The 17,570-nt window shown below is 48.0% G+C and overlaps 2 protein-coding genes across 24 annotated transcripts in view; one reads left to right on the top strand and one right to left on the bottom strand.

Annotated features, from left to right (window-relative positions):
• Nucleotides 1–17,570, bottom strand: part of SNED1 (sushi, nidogen and EGF like domains 1) — a 79,251-nt gene that overhangs the window by 51,058 nt on the left and 10,623 nt on the right. The window lies entirely within an intron of this gene.
• Nucleotides 1–17,570, top strand: part of MTERF4 (mitochondrial transcription termination factor 4) — a 79,707-nt gene that overhangs the window by 56,447 nt on the left and 5,690 nt on the right. The gene's annotated exons all lie outside the window — the stretch shown is intronic.

Here is a 17,570-nt window from a genome sequence, read left to right as displayed (position 1 = left end):
TGGAGATGTCCAAGAGCCGCCAGGCCGTGGAGGGGCCGAGCTCCTGCTCGTGTTGGCAAAGCGCCCACACATACAAGCAAATGATTTTTGACAAGGGCGCTAAGACCATTCAGTGGAGAAAGGACAGCCTTTTCAACAAACGGTGCTGGGAAGACTGGACATCCACATGCAAAAAGATGAAGCTAGACCCTTACACAACACCATTCACAGAAGTTAGCTGAAAACAGATCAAGGACCTACACATAAGAGCTAAAAAGAGAGCTCACAAGAAATCACAGAGCAGGAGCGTCACAGCACTGACTTCACGGGCACAGGCGACAAAGGGACAGACAGACAAGCCGGTTCATCCGGAGTGAGCGCTCTGCGTCAGAGGCGCCGCCAGCAGAGTGAAGGCCGCCTGCCACACAGGAGGAGAAACGGGTGAACGGCCAGAACACACAGCAAAGTCCCACAACTCAGCAACGGCAAACAAGCCAAACAACGTGATTTTAAAAAGGGGAAAAGGGAGCTTCGGATCAAGCTGGCGGAGTGGTAGGTCCAGGAGCTCGCTTCTCCTCACGACGACAATGAAACCAGGACTGAATGCTAAACAACCATCGAGAAAAAAGACTGGAGCCTAGCAAAAAAGATCTTCTGCAACTGGAAACACAAAGAGGGAACCACAGCGGGACGGCAGGAGGGGCGTGCTCGCGATATAACTGGGCCCCATACTCCCTGGGTGGTTGACCCACAAGCTGAAGATCTGTTAAGTCGCAGAGTCCCTCCCACAGGAGTGAGAGCTCTGAGCCCCACGTCAGGCTCCCCAGCTGGGGTCCTGGCATTGGGAAGAGGAGACCCCAGGACATCTGGTTTTGAAGGCCAGGGGGGCTTGGCTCCGGGAGCCCCCTGGGACTGGGGGAAACGGAGACTCCATTCACTTGAGAAGCATACACGGAAACTCACGTGCACCAGGTCCAAGGACAGAGGCAGTGATTCCATAGGAACCTGGGCCAGGCCTGCCTGCTGGATCTGGAGGGTCACCTGGGGACGTGGGGGGTGGCTGTGGCTCACCCGGGGGACATAAAAGCTGGTGGCGGACATTCCAGGAGTGTTCATCTACATGAGCTTTCCTGGAGGCTGACATCTTGATGGGATCATTAGCACCAAGACCTAGCCCCACCCATCAGCAGACTTAAGCCACAAAGGCCTCTCTCTAGACACAGCCCTACTCACCAGAGGTCCAGGACCAAGCTGCACCCAGCAGTGGGCAGGCACTGGCTCCTCCTCCAGGAAACCTGCATAAGCCTCTAGTCCAGCCTCACCCACCAGGGGCAGATACCAGAAAGAAAACAACAGTCCCAAAGCCTGTGGAAGGAGTCCACACACACATTGAATGACAGACGATATGAGGTGTATCCTGGGGGAGGAGTATCTCCCAGGCCAAAGCACGAGCTAAAATCCCAGAAGAAGAAATAAGTGATGAGGAGACAGGCAATTTATCTGAGACAGAGTTTAAAGTAATGATGGCCAAGATGTTCAGGGAACTCGAGAGCAGTATAGATGCACAGGGTGAAGTTTTTAGCAGAGTTGGAAAATGTAAAGAATACTCAAACAGAGCTGAAGAATAAACTCACTGAAATGAACAGTCCACTAGAAGGAACCAAGAATAGACTGAACGAGGCAGAAGAACAGATCAGTGAGCTGGAAGACAGATTAGTGGAAATCACTACTTCAGAACAGAAAACAGAAAAACGAATAAAAAGGAACGAGGATAGTTTAAGAGAACTCTGGGACAACATGAAGCGCTCTAATATTCGCATTACAGGGGTCCCAGAAAGAGAAGAAAGAGAAAGGACCTGAGAGAACTTTTGGAGAGATAATCACCAAAAACTTCCCCAACTTGGGAGAGGACACAGTCGCCCAAGTCCTGGAAGCGCAGAGATTTCCACACAGGACCAACCCAAAGAGGAGCACACCAAGGCACACAGTCACCAAACTGACAACCATTAAGGATAAAGAGAAAATATTAAAATTAGCAGGAGAAAAGCAACGAATAACATACAAGGGAGCTCCCACAAGGTTTTCAGCTGACTTTTCAGCAGAAACTCTGCAGGCCAGAAGGGAGCAGCACGATATATTTAAAGTGATGCAAGGGGGAAACTTACAACCAAGAACACTCTAACAGCCAGGCTCTCGTTCAGACTCGACGGAGAAATCAAAAGCTTCACAGATAAACAAAAGCTAAAAGATTTCAGCACCACCAAACCAGCTTTACAACAAATGTTAAAGGACCTCCTCTAGTCACCAAACCGCAAGAGAACAAAAAGAAGGGAAAAAAAGAGAGACCTACAAAAAATTGTTTTGGCTGTTCGGGGTCTTCTGTGGCTCCTTATAAACTGTGGACTTGTTTGTCCTGGTTCTGTGAGGAGCGTCGCGAGCACTTTGCTGGGGGCTGCAGTGGAGCTGTGGGTTGCTCTGGGCAGCGTGGCCACTGTGATAGTGCTGATTCTTCCAGTCCCAGAGCACAAGAAAGCTTTCCATTTCTTTGTGTCATTTCAGTTTTCAGAGTATAGGTAACCTCCTTGGTTAGGTTTATTTCTAGGTATTTTGTTGTTTTTGAGGTAATGGAAATGTCTCTGCCAATTATAAAATTCTGGTTTTTGAAGTGAAAATAAAAAGTAAATGAAGGGCCGCAAATATCCTTTTTTATGGGTGAGCTGTGTTCCATTACACATATGCTGCATCTCCATTATCTATTCAACTACTGATGTGCACTTAGGATGCTTCCATATCTTGGCAATTATAAATAATGTTGCTGTTAATAGCAGGGTGTAGATATCTTTCTGAGTTAATTCTTATTCTGTGGTTGGCTTTATTCCTTTGATAACTCCGTAAGTTTAAAAAACTAAAGCTCTAAATGTTCTTAGAAACAATGAACAGTACATATATGTAAATTAAAAGATATGTGTGCAGCCAAAATAAAGATCTATCAAGCCATGAAAGACATGGGAGAAATTCAAGACATATTACTAAATGAAAGAAGCCAGTCTGAAAAGGCTACAAACTGTACGATTCCAATCAAATGACCTTCTGGAAAAGGAAAAGCTACAGAAACAAAAAGACCATGGTCCAGGGGCTTGGGGAGAGAGAGGGAGGAATGAAGAGGTGGAGCACAAGGGATTTTTAGGGCAATGAAGTTATTCCGTGCGATGCTATAGTGGTGGCTACGTGTCATTATGCATCTGTCAAAACCCACAGAATGAACCCTAATGTAAACTGTGGACTTTGGTTGATAATAATGTGCCCATGTGGGTTCATCAATTGTGCCAAATATGCCACACTGATGAGGGATGTTGAGGTTAGGGGAGGATATATGTGTGAGTAGGGAGGGCTGTGTGCAAATTCTATTTTCTGCTCAGTTCTGTTGTGAACCTGAAACTGCTCTAAAAGAATAAAGTGTATTTAAAAAAATGGGAAAAGGACTTGAATAGACATTTCTCCAAAGAAGATAAACAAATGGCCAATAAGCCCATGAAAAGATGCTCAACATCACTAAACATTAGGGAAATGCAAATCAAAGCCACAGTGAATTACCATTTCACAGCCATTAGGATGGCTACTATCAAAAAAAAAAAAAAAAAAAAAAAGCCAGAAAATTCAAGTGCTGGCAAGGCTGTGGAGGAACTGGAACCCTTGTGCACTGTTGGTGGGGATGTAAAATGGTATAGGCAGTGCAGAAAACGGTGGACAGTCTCAAAAAAAATTACAAATAGAACGCCCACATCACCCAGTAATTCAGCTTCTGGGTCTGAGTTGGGGCCAGTCTGCCGGGGCTGCCATAACGAAGGGCCGCAGACTGAGCGGCTTAAACAACAGAGACGTGCTTTCTCACGGTCCTGGAGGCTGGAGGCCCAAGGGCCCAAGACTCTCGCAGGCTTGTGGACGGTGCTTTCTCGCTGCGTCCTCACAGGGCCTTTCCTCTGCGTGCACATGAGGAGGGACAGGGCTCTCTGGTGTCTGTTCCTTTCTTATCAGATGAGGGCCCCACCCTTATGACCTCATTTAACCTTAATTACCTCCCTAAATTAGGTCCTATCTCCAAATATAATCACACTAGGGGTTAGGACTTCAACGTATAAATTTTAAGGGGACACAATTCAATTCGCAACAATCCCCCAAAGAATTAAAAGCAGGGTCTTGAAAAGATATTTGTACACCCATGTTCACAGCAGTCAAAGGTGGAGGCAAGTCAAGTTCCAGCCAGGCATGAACAAATAAGCAAAATGCGGGATGTGCACGCACTGGGATGTTATGTGGCGAGAAAGGACGTTCTGACACTTGCTACAACATGTGTGAGCCTTGAGGAAACTGCAGAGTGAGACAGCCAGTCACAGAGGGACACATGCTGTGAGATTTCACTTATGTCAGGTGCCTAGCGTTACCAAAATCATAAAGCCAGAAGGCAGAGTGGTGGTCTCCAGGGGGAGGGAAATTGAGGAGTTAGTGTTTAGTGGATACAGACTTCCGGTTTTGCAAGATGAAAAGAGTTCTGGAGATAGATGGTGGTGATGGTTACACAATATGAATGTACTCAACACCACTGAACTGTACACTTAAACAGGGTTAAGATGGTCAATTTTATATTATGCATATTTTCCACAATACAAAAATTTACTTAAAAAATCACTAGGGGTGGAAATTATTTTTAAAAAGCCATTTAAAAGAACTAAGTAGAAATTCTAGCACTAAAACTGAATAACAGAAATTAAGATAATTTCTGTTTAAATTACACAGATTTAAGAGCAGATTTGATGTAACTAAAGGAAGAGTGAGTGAACTGGAACTAGAAGACAGGTCAGAAGAAACTACCTGGAATTTAGAAGAGAGACAAAAAGGTGGAGAATAAAGAAGGAAAGGTCAGGGAAATGGGCAGCAGTAAGACGGCCAAATGTATGATGTGGGCGACAGAAAGCAAGGGGATACAAAGGCAACGGCTGGAAATTTCCAGAACTGACGTCACATTGTATATTCAGTAATCCCAGTGATTCCCTACCTGGAAAAATAAAAATAAAGCCACAGAAAACAAATGCTAGAAATGCAGAAAGTCAAGAAAACAGATAAATTCCATCAAGGGCATTACAGGTAGGCCGACAGCTGACTTCTCACAGGAAACAATGGGAGCTAGAAAGCAGTGGAACTGTATCTTCAGTACGCTGAAAGGAGTGTACGCCGCCAGCATGCAGTCTTACGCTGAGATAAAATATCCTTTGCTACTGAAGGAAAAGTAAAGATGATTCATACAAGTAACAGACACATTCGTACATACACAGCAGACCCACACTAAAGAAATTCAAGTCGGAGTGAAGTGTCGTCAGGGGTGCCGGAAGGCTAAAGCACAAAGAAAGTGTTACGAGCTGAATGTCTGCACCGCCCGTCACTATTCCTCAGTGTGATGGTATTTGGAACTGGAGCCTTCGGGGAGTATTTGGCTCGTGAGGGTGGCGTGAATGAGCTTAGTGCCCTGAAGTGCTCCTTCTGACATGTGAGGACACAGTGAGAAGGTGGCCATCTGTGAACCAGGGAGTGGTTCCTCACCAGACACTAAATCTTCTGACCCCTGGATCTTGCACTTCCCAGCCTTCAGAACTGTAAGAAGTCAACGCTTTTTCTGTTTTTGCTTTCATTTTATTTTGTTTAAGTCACCCAGTCTATGGCATTTTCATTATAGCAACACAGCAGACTACAGCAGAAAGTATAAATCTAAATGAACATTGACCACATAAAGAAATAATATAAATAAAGCTTGGTGGAATTGTATAAGAAAAGTCTATAGAATTAAAATTAGTCACAGTAGCCTGTAAATTGGGAGAGTATAAATCATGCTAAAGAGAGCCAAAGTCACTGTATTTTCCAGGAGGAAGATAAAGGCATTAATGAGCTTACAGTGAGCACTGATTATTAAAAGTGCGTATGATTCTGCCGAGGGTAATCACTGAAAGAAGAGAAACAGTCTTTATGTCCTAATGAGAGAGGGGATAAGCTGGCATGATTAAAACACTTGACATAGAAGACGGCAAGAAAGGGGAGAGAAAGAAACACAAAGCAGGTGGGACAGACAGCACACGACCGTAGACTGAAGCTCAGCCGCACCAGTAACCCATTAAGCGGGACATCTCAACATACCTTCTCTAGCAGAACAGAGACCAGGCAGACGAAAACTATCTGTCAGAATACAGCAAATCTGAACAACGCAAATAATAATCAACCTCACAGATAACAAAAACATAATATTAAAATTTACCATATACTGACTACATGGGAAGTCTCAACAAATTTCAAATGATTACAAAAAATACAGAGTTTGTTCTCTGGCCACAGAGCAATTATACTGGAAATCATAACCCTCAAAAGGTAGAAGATTCCTGTGTGTATGGAAATTAAGAAATACACTTACAAGTCACTTTGGACAGAAAGATAACAAAAGTGTTATTTAACAGAACAATATAAGGGTATGGCGAAAGCAGAACATAGCGTGCAGTCGGCAGCCACACTTCACCACCACATTGCTCGAGGCCTGTCTACAGCAGTTCCTTTTACTCAGGGCATCATGTCCAGCCACCAAGAAGAAATTACAAGGCATAATAAAAGGTGGAAGGTGCACAGCAAGTGTCAGACATGGCAGGATGCTGGGGTTATCAGACCAGGAATTTAAAACAACTATGATTAACATGCTAAGGGCTCTGAAGGAGAAAGCAGAAAGCATGGAAGAACAGGTGGGCAATGTGAGCAGAGAGATGGATGTCCTAAGAAAGAATGAAAAGAAATGCTAGAGGTCAAAAACACTGTAAGAGAGATGAAGGGTGCCCTTGGTCGGCTCACTGGTAGACTGGGTACAGCCGAGGAAAGAATCTCTGCGCGTGTAGCTATTTCAATAGAAACCTCCAGAACTGAAAAGCAAAGAGAACAAAGACTGAAAAAAAAAAAAAAACCAGAACAAATTATCCAAGGACTGTTGGACAACCACAGAAGAACTGCCTTATGTGTGATGAGAACTCCAGAAGGAGAAGAAAGGAACAGAAGAAATATTTGAAACAGTAATGACTGCGGATCTCCTCAGATTAACGTTAGACAACAGACCACCGGTCTGAGAAGCTCAGAGAGCACCAGTGAGGACAGGTGCCCAAACACCCAGGCCTGTCACTTCCAAACTATAGAAAATAAAAGATGAAGAAAAATCTTGAAAGCAACCAGAGAGGGGAGCACCTTACCACGGAGGAGCAAAGGTAAGAATTACATCTGACTGTTCTTCAGAAACAATGCAAGGAAGTAGGGCGTGGAGTGAATACTTCAAGAGTTGGGAGAGAAGCAAAACCCCACCATCCTAGAACTCTGCACCCTGCAAAGGCATCCTCAGTGAAGGAGCAATGAAGCCTTTCTCAGGCAAACAAAACCTGAGGACATTTGTTGCCAGTAGACGTGCCTTGCAAGCTATGTTAAAAGAAGTCCTTTAGAGAGAAGGAAAATGATACAGGTCGAAACCTGAGTCTACATTAAGAAAGAAAGAGCACAAAAGAAGGAATAAAGGAATGAAGGTAAAATGAAAGCTTTTATTTTTCTTACTCTTAATTGATCGAACAGATAACAGTTTGTCCAAAATAATACCAACAATGTATTCCATCATACTATACACACACACACACACACACATACACATATATGCTTATGTATGTAAAAAGAATGACAGCAATAATACAAGGGTGAGGAGGGCTGAATTAGAATTACTTTGTGATGATAAGGCATTCACACTACCTGAAAAGCAGTACAGTGTTATTTGAAAGTCGACTGGGACTAGTTGTGTTAAGGCAGCTAAACAGAGAAGTCGTGCATTAGACTGAGCTGGCTCTAATGCCTTGGTAGCCTATATAAGCAAACCAGATCCTAAGCCAGGATGGTTCAGTGTCTGCAAATCATACAGTGTGATACACCACGTTAAACTGAAAAATAAAAATCACTCAGTCATCTTAATAGATGCAGAAAAAGATTTTGACAAAATTCAAGACAAGGAATCCCACTCTAACCATTTTATTCAACATAGCATGGGCAGTCCCAGCCATAGCAATCAGATAAGAAAAAGAAATAAAAATGGAATTCAAGTTGGAAAGAAGTAAACTGTCACTGTTTGCAGACGACATAATACTACATACAGAAAATCCTAAAGATGCCACCAAAAAACTATTAGAACTAATAAATGAATTCAGTAAAGATGCAAGGTACAAAATTAATATACAGAAATCTGTCGCATTTCTATTCACTAACAATGAGCTATCAGAAAGAGAAATTAAGAAAATAACCCCCTTTATAATTGCATCAAAAATAATGAAATATATGGGAATAAATCTAACCAAGGAGGTAAAAGACCTGTGCTCTGAAAACTATAAGATATTAGTGAAAGAAACCTGAATACGCACAAACAAATGGAAAGAAATACCATGCTTATGGATTAGAAGGATTAATATTGTTAAAATGACCATATAAGCCAAGGAAATCTACAGATGCAGTGCAATCCTTATCAAAATACCAATGACATTTTTTCACAGAACTAGAACACGTAATTCTAAAATCTGTATGGAAACACAGAAGACTGTGAATAGCCAAAACAATCTTGAGAAAGGAGCACAAAGCTGGAGGTATCAGCGCCCTGATTTTGACCAGCACTACAAAGCTACAGTAGTGAAAGCAGTTTGGCATTGGCACAAAAACGGAGACATAGATCAGTGGAACAGAATGGAGAATCCATAAATAAATTCACATACTTAAAGTCAATTACTCTGGGACAGAGGAGGCAAGACTATACTATGGGGAAAAGACAGCTTCTTCAATAAATGGTGTTGGGAAAACTGGACAGGGACATGCAAAAGACTCGGACTGGACTGCTTTCTCACATCATATACAAAAATAAACTCAAAGTGGATGAAGGACTTAAATATAAGACCTGAAACCATGAAACTCTTAGAAAGAAAACATAAGCAATACACTCTTTCACATAAGTCTTAGATATATATATATATATATATATTATATATATATATATATATATTTTGGATCTGTCTCCTCAGGCAAGGGAAACAAAAGCAAGAATAAACAAATGGGACCACATCAAACTAAAAAGCTTTTGCACAGTGAAGGGAACCATCAACAAAATGAAAAGGCACCCCACTGAATGGGAGAAGGCATTTGCAAATGATATATCTGCCAAGGGGTTAATATCCAAAATATACAAAGAACTCATACAACTCAACATTAAAGAAACAAACACACAAACAAAAAACAGATCTAAAAATGGGCAGAGGACCTGAGTATTTTTCCAAGAAAGACACACAGATGCCAACAGACACATGAAAAGATGTTCAGCTTTACTATCAAAGATACTCAAATTAAAACCACAATGAGACATCACCTCACACCTGTCAGGATGGCTCTTGTCAAAAACACAAATAACAAATGTTGGTGAAGATGGGGAGGAAGGGGGTCCCTTGTGCATTGTTGGAATGGAAATTGGTGCAGCTACTATGGAGAACAGTATGGAGGTTACTACAAAAATTTAAAATAGAACTACCGTACAATCCTGTAATTCCACTTCTGGGTATTTTTCCAAAGCAAACAAAACTGCTAATTCGAAAAGATACATGCACCCTATGTTCATAGCAGCAGCATTCACAGCAGCCAAGACATAGAAGCAACCTAAGTGTCCACTGAGAGAGGAGTGGATAAAGAAGTTGTGTGTGTGTGTGTGTGTGTGTGTGTGTGTGTGTGTGTGTGTGTGTGTGTGTAATATTACTAAGTCATAAAAAATGACATCTTGCCATTTGTGACAATTTGAATGGACCTGGAGAGTGTTACACTAAGTGAATGAAGCCAGACAGAGAAAGACAGATACTGTATGATTTCACTTACATGTGGAATCTAAAAAACAAATGAGTGAACAAACATAACAAGACAGAAATAGATTCATAGAGAACAAACGTTGGCCAGAGGGAGGAGAAGTGGGGGGTGAGTGACACAGGTGAGGGAGACTAAGAGGAGGTACCAACTTCCAGCTACAAAATAAGGCATCACAGGGATGAAGTGGGTAGCATGGGGGACATAGGCAGTAGCTCTGTAATCACTTGATGTGGTGACAGACGGTGGCCTAGCGTGGGGTTCGTTCTGTAATGCATAGAAATGCCGAACTGCTATGTTGTGTGCAGAACTAACATAGCACATAGGTCACCCATACTTCATTTAAAAACCGCAAAAGGCAGCAAAGAGCAGAAGACAAAGATAGGAACGAAGAACAAAGGCAACAAGTAGAAAACAGGAACAAACACAGCAGATGTTAGTCCAGCCTCATCAGTAATCACTTTGACTATGGTCTGAAGGCACCAATGATGAGGCACAGTTTGTCAGAGCGGATCGAAAAACAAGACCCAACTGTAAGCTGCCTACAAAAAACTCGCTTTAAATATAAAGATGCTCACAGATTAAGGGCAGATGGGTGGGGAAACATGCTAACACCAATCCAAAGCAAGCAAGAGCTGTGACGCTGACTTCAAACAGGAGGGACTCAAAGCAAGGGAAGCTATCAAGGGTAAAGAAGGGCATCGCGTGATGACGAAGGGGTCGCTTCTCCAGTAAGACACAGCGGTCCTCCATGCGTGTGCACACAACACCAGAGCCCCGAGCTAATAAGGCAACAGCGGACAGAGCTGCAAGGAGACAGACGCGTCCACTGTCGTGGCTGGAGACACCGACACTCCTCCGTCAGAGCAGACAGATCCAGCAGGCAGAAACCAGGCAGGACACACCCGAACTCAACTCCACCCTCAAACAGCCAGACACACCCGACGGAGCACTCCACCAGCCGCAGCAGAGTGCGCTTTCTTCTCAAGCTCACACGGAACAGTCTCCAGGATGGACCACATTCTGGGCCACGAGACACACCACAGAAAGCAAAAAGCATAGAAATCATACAGTGTCTGCTCTCAGGCCACCGTGGAATTGAACGGGCAATCAATACACAGCACAGATAACTGGAAAGTTCCCAGTTACACAAAGGCTGCACAATATGCTTCTGAATGACACATGGGTCAAAGGAGGACGGCATGTCAAGAGAAATTAAGAGACGTTTGAACTAAATGAAAAAGGGAGTGCAACTTACCAACAATTTTGGGATGCAGTGAAAGCAGCCCCTAGACGGAAATTTGTGGAAGAATTTGAGAAAAAAATCAATAAAACTGAAAATAGGTAAAAAAATCAACAAAAACAAAAACTGGCTCTTTGAAAAGATCAATAAAATTGATAAGCCTCTAGCTAGGCCATCTATGAAAAAAAAGAGAGGACACAAATTACTGATGCCAGAAATGAACGAGGGGACGACAGTACAGGTACTGTGGCCATTTAAAGGATAATAATGAGAAAATATGAAAAAAATCTATGACCATAAATGTGACAACCTGGATGAAACAGACCAATTCCTTGAAAGACACAACCTGCCAAAACTCACAGGAGAAGAAACACACCATCTGAACAAGCACACGCATCTATTAAATACACTGAATCCACAATTAGTAACCTTCCAAAACAGAAAGTGCCAGGCCCAGACGGGTCACTGATAAATTCTACCAAACGTGTAAGGAGAAATTATACCAATTCTCTACAGTCTCTTCCAGAGGACAGAAGCAGAGGAAATACTTCTGACTCATCCCCTGAGGCCAGCATTACCCTAATACCAAAACCAGACAGAGACATCGCCAGGAACGGGCACCACAGACCAGTATCTCTCGTGAACACAGATACAGAAACCCTCAACAATTAGTAAGTCAAATCCAACAACGTACAGAAAGAAGTAAACACCACAACCAACTTATCCTAGATATGCAAGGCTGGTTCAACATTCAAAAAACAAACTGATGTAATCCACCACATCAGGAGGCTAGAAAAGTCACACGATCATATCAACAGCTGCATAAAGAGCATCTGACCAAATCCAACACCCGTCATGCTGACGCCCTTCAGGAGACTGGGAGCAGAGGACGCTTCCGTAGCCTGACAAGGGACAGCTGCAAAACCCCGCTGCTAACATCGCACCAGGAGCAGGGGCAAGGCAGGGATGCCCCGCGCCACCCGTCTTCAGTGTTTCGCTGGGAGTTCTAGCTGATGCGGCAAGAAAGGGAAAGAAACCCTCCTGCTCTGTGAAGACAGCGTCAAGGGAGTGAGAAGAAAAGCCGCTGACTTGGAGAAAATGTTTGCAAATATGATGAAGACTGTTACTCAAAATGTACAAAGAACTCTTAAAACTCAGCGATAAGAAAACAAACCACCTGATCAAAAATTGGGCCAAAGGCCTTAGGGACACGTCAGCAGAGAAGGCGGCAGATGAGCACGTGAGAAGACGCGCCACCTCACAGGTGATCGCGGAGACGCAAGTAGAAACAGTAACGAGGTACCGTGCGTGCCTGCTCGCGCGGCCCGGACCCGGACCCGGACCCTGACGGCACCGGGTGCCGGCGGGGACGCGGGGACGCAGAGCGCTGCAGTCACGGGAAGAGGCCGGAGCGCAGCAGGGCAGCCCCGGGGGGGGGGGGGGGAGGACCGCCCCCCGGTCTCGGGAAGGATCCGGGCCTCCGCCCGCTCGGGGCCCCGCACGTTGGGAGACGCCCCGGGGCGGGATCTGCGCCCGGAGGAGCCGGAGCCCGAGGCCGCGCCTTGTCCAGCAGCGCCCCCTGTCTGCGGCGGAGCCCAGCTACACCCCGTTTAAAACTGGGGGCGCCGCGGGCTCCCGGTGAGAGCGGGTCCCCGCTGAGGGGGACCCGCGGGGCCTGTGACTCTCCGCCCGGTATCCCCCCGGGGGGGGGGGTTCGACTTGAACTTGACCCAGCAGGGCGGCCAGATGGAAAGGTGGGCCTGCCCAGAGCAGTCTCAGCCTCACAGGAAACAGCGGCCACTGCCCCTCGGCCCCCGAAGCTCAGCCACTGCCCCCCGGGACCCGCAGGCCTGCCTGACTCGCTGATGGTGTCCCCTGGGCGGCAGGCGGCCGGCCCCAGCCCCAGTTCAGGAAGCCACGAAAGGCCAGTGAGCGCGGTGGGTGGACGCAGGAGCATCACCCAGGCCGTCCAGGACGCTCGCAAAGACCAGACTCGCGGGACGCTTACGACCTTCGGACGCTGCTGTGGTCTCGGGAGGGCCTGCAGACGTGTGCGGCCACGCCTGGCCCCGGGGGCCACGTGCGGTCTCCATGCTTACTCTTCTGTGTTCCTTCTGTTTCTGTTTTTCCAGCACTCTGAGCTCCCAGGTCAGCTCCGGGAGGCCCGGGCAGGGCTCCGCGGGCGGCGCTCGCTGGAGCACCGCTGCCCGCCCGCTCACACACCGTCTCCGGGTGCTCGGAGCTGAGCAGTGAGGCAGAGGCCTCCCGGCCGCGAGCCCACGGGGGTTCACGACCCGGGCCTTTACAGAAAAGCCGGCGGCCCTGTCTCCTGGCGAGGCTGCCACTTGGCAGGGCACAGCCTGGCCGACAAAGACGCCCACCTCTGGGGCCCGCTGATGTGGAACAGGCAGCCGCTGCGGGTGACATGGTCTGGGTGCCCCCGCTTCCCTCCTCGTACCAGAGATGGCAGCGCGGCCCCCACCACGGACCTGGCGGAAGGAAGGCTCTGTGTCGGAGGCGCAGAAGCCACTGCCTCACGCCAGGCCTGTCTCCGCTGAAGCTGGCCTGCTGTCTCACTGAGAAGGACCTCTGACCCCTCCCAGGCCCACCAAGGGGTCTCCTGATGTGGACGCGTTTGCGCCGTCATGCTGTTGTTCCGGCCTGATCAGCCCCCTCTGGCCACAGCACTGCCACCGCCGACGTCCTGATTGTTTGTGTCTGACAGTGATGGGCCTGTGGCCTCGGAGGCAACCCTGCAGCGGTCACAGTCAGATGTCCGATGGCATTCCTGGCTCCCCCCCATCCGTGGGGGTCTGGAGCTATGAGCCCTGGCTCTGCCTCCTCAGAATCACCACAGAGGTGTGTCCTCTTCCGCTGAGCCTGCCCAGTCCACGCAGTTTGTCTCCCCTGGGCTGCCCTCTGCGTTGTGGCTGGGACACAAGGGAAGGGCCTATCTGGGCTACACAGAACTACTTGGAAAAACGGGAACCTGCCTGACCACTCCCGGGCGCAGTGGTGCGTGGTTGGTGCCTCCCAGGTGACGGGGCCTCGGGATTCAAACCTCACTCTCTTGCTGCGCTGCCAGAGTCCGTGGTCATGGAGGCATGGTCACTGCCATTGTCATCTGAGGTGGTTCGTGGGGGCCGCTGTAGGGGCCACAACAGTGTCTGTAAATTTTACAGCAATGCCCTGAGCCCTCCCGGTGAACAGTCTGGTGTGAGTAGGGATGGTTGTGGGGAGGAGATGACCGTTACCGGGATGGGCACACTGGTTTCGGGGCCGAGGAGCGTTGATCAGGCACCTGGGCAGGGACCACCTCAGAGCCGGGCGGCAGCGGTAGGTGACTGCTCTTTGCCCCGAGATCCAGCACCTGGCAAAGGCCCCATGGCCCCCCTGAGTCAGGGTTTGCATCCCTTTCTGTGAGTGATGAAGATGGAAAAGCCACGGGCACTCTGGTCACCAACTGTTCTGTGTCTGCCGCCCGAAGGTGGGCCCCACCCTCCTTGCAGGCAGACGCACGTGGCACCACCTCGACTCCATCTTACAGACACCAGTTCATGCTCGGCCTCGGGTCATGTTGTGTGTGGTGACTGAGGCCACAAATGCTCGGCGACACAGCCCTCAGACCCTAACCAGACTGGTGGAGTCAACCATCCCAGTCTGCCTGTGACTGGGGGGACCTGGGATTCCAGATTTTCAGTGTAAAGCCAAGAAGGTTTGGGTAAAGCAGGCTGAGTTGGTTACCTGGACGGGAGTCACTTTTAAGGCCCATTTACTGCCTCTGTCATGACCAGCGGTGGTGTCAAAGATAAGCTGGGTGGTCTGAACCCTTGCGTGGGTCATAACGGATGGTGGTCTGGCCCCTCTGGGACCCGTGTGGAGCCAGCTGCACCTGGGGCCTGGGTAGCTCATCTTGCACCACACAGGGTCCTGTGTGTCCAGCTGAGTTAAAGGTGGTGAGAGACGGTCACTTGGATTTGGTCCTGGCTCTGCTAGTCCAAGTAGCCGGAGTGGCCGATGAAACAGCAGACTCGTGTGCAAATTTGAGCTTGTCCAAGAGCGTGGGGCCAAGCAGGTGGCCGTGGGCCCTGAGGGCCTCTGCGAGCTTTCTGTCTTCCCTTGCCTGGGCCACGTGTTTGGGTTGTGTTTGCAGAGAACAGCCTTGAGTGACAAGGTGTTGTCTCTGGGGGACAATGGCAGGCTTGCTGTGGAAGAGATGGGGTCCCCAAACTCAGGGTTTCCTGGCTGTGATGGAAGCCTGAGGTCTGGGTTCCATCTGCCTGGCCCCTCCATGTGGCCTCGTGGGACCTGGAGAGCCAGGGCCACCAATGCAAACCACGTGCTGTGCCCCTCGCTTTGCCACGAATCCTGACGTCCCAGGTGTGTTTCTGACCAGGGAGTCGCGGGCCTCTGGCAGCATCTGCCACCCAGGGGCAGGCTGGTGCTGGCTTGTAAGGAGGGTCTCATCAAATCCCAGACCTCAGCAGTTATATGTGAATAACCTTGAAGTTGTATGTAAAATGGATTTTTTCTCTAGAAAAACATAACTTAAATGCAAGCAGAAATGGAAAACCTATTTTTATACAAGCATGAAGAAATTCAAGTAGTGTTCAAAATGTTCCCACCAAGAAAACTCTAGGTCCAGATCGAGTCACCAGAGAGCATAACCAGACATTCAAGAAACAAGTCCAGAGATACGCGAGCTCCTCCAAACAGAAGAGTTCATTTCACGAGCCTAGCATAACCTCGATGCTGAACTATAACCAGGCAGTACATGGAGGGACTAAAATTCAAAAAGGCCAGTCTCACACAGAAGTTGCCTGAATCTTAACACGTTACTAGCAAACCGAATCCAGCAATACATAAATCGGATCAATAATTCATCAGTGCAAACGTGGATTTCTGTTAGGAATGCAGGCTAGTCTTTGCATTAGAAAAGCAATTGGTTTAATTAATTTAAGTGACCAGTGTAAAAGGTTAAAGGTGAAAATCATATAATCATCTTAATAGGTACAGAGATGGCTTGTAGCAAGAGCCAACACCGTACATGATGGACATTCTCAGAATATGAGACGTGGGGACGTGAGGGGACATCCGAATCCGATAAAGGGGACCTTGAACATCACGCTGGATGGTGAGATATGGGGCACTTTCCTTTTGGGATCAGAAGTAAGACAAGGACCTGCTAACACCGCATCTGCTAGACACTGTGTCCAGCCAACAGGGTGAAGCGAAAGACGAATCGAAGTGTCACACGACCAGAAAGGGAGAAACACAGCCATCATTAGCTGCACAGGACACGGATGCGAATGTGGAAAATTCAAAAGCATCCCCAGATAATTTAGTAAAATTAGTAACAGGTTTGGTCTGGTTGTTAAAGATAAAATTAGGAAATCCATTGTGCTTCTACGCAGCAGCAAAAAAAACCGTCAAAAAAGAAATTAAAGATGCTCCCAAGAGCAGTATAGGAAACACCAACTGCTAAGCGTCGCTCTAACAGGAGCTGTGCAGCACTTGCCCGCAGTCAGCTCTGGAACCGTCGAGAACTTTGAGGGCGGTCTGCACGCACTCAGAAGCCTGCCGCACTCCTGGGCGGCGCGAGTTGATGTTGTGGAGACGCCGGTTCTCACGGGGGTCTGTGCGCTCCATGCTACCTCCGCAAAAACCCCGGTGGGGGTGTGTGTGTGTGTGTGTGTGTGTAACCCGACAAGCCAGTTCTGCTTTTATGTGACAACGCAAAGCTGGGGATGGCCCCGACTCCCTTGAGAGGAACAAGATGGAAGGACTTGCTCCGACAGACGCTGAGCCCTGTCAGCGTGGACAGCAGCCGGCTCGTGCTGCCCGGGGCAGGCGGGCAGGAGGCAGGAGACTGCCCGTCCCCTCAGCAGGGGGCCGGGGTGGCCCCACTCCTTTAAAGCGGAGACCGCTGGGCCCCTGACCCCCGCCGCACGCAAAGCCCGGTGTGCAGGCCCCACGGTGCGCACACGCAGGCCGCACAGCAGGGAGGCTGCTGGGGGCAGCAGGGAGGCTGCGCCCTCGACTTTGATGGCGGGGTGCAGGGGGGCGCTCGGCGGTAGAGCACGAGCTTAGCGTGCACGAGATCCGCGTTCCATCCCCAGTGCCTCCGTTAAATAAATAAATATAAAATTAAAAAAAGAGAAATGAAATGTATGAAAGGTAAAATGGGGCGCACAGCCTGCAACTATAAGAACAGACGAGACATTAACACCTTAGCAGCAAGAGCGCCTGCTCACCCGAGGAGAGAGTGAGGCGCGGCCCGGAAGACGGGGCGACCCCTGCTGCCTGTGGCGCTGGGGCCTGGCGTTGGGGCTGAGCCCCACAGATGAGCGAGGAGAAGTGAGCTCGGGAGCGAGGCCAGGAAGGACTCCAACAGCGGGTTTATGAACGA

This window comes from Camelus bactrianus, chromosome 5 (genome assembly GCF_048773025.1).
Source record: "Camelus bactrianus isolate YW-2024 breed Bactrian camel chromosome 5, ASM4877302v1, whole genome shotgun sequence".
NCBI classification, from domain to species: domain Eukaryota; kingdom Metazoa; phylum Chordata; class Mammalia; order Artiodactyla; family Camelidae; genus Camelus; species Camelus bactrianus.
The sequence above is the reverse complement of the archived record's forward strand: the minus strand, read 5'-3'. Positions and strand labels throughout refer to the sequence as shown.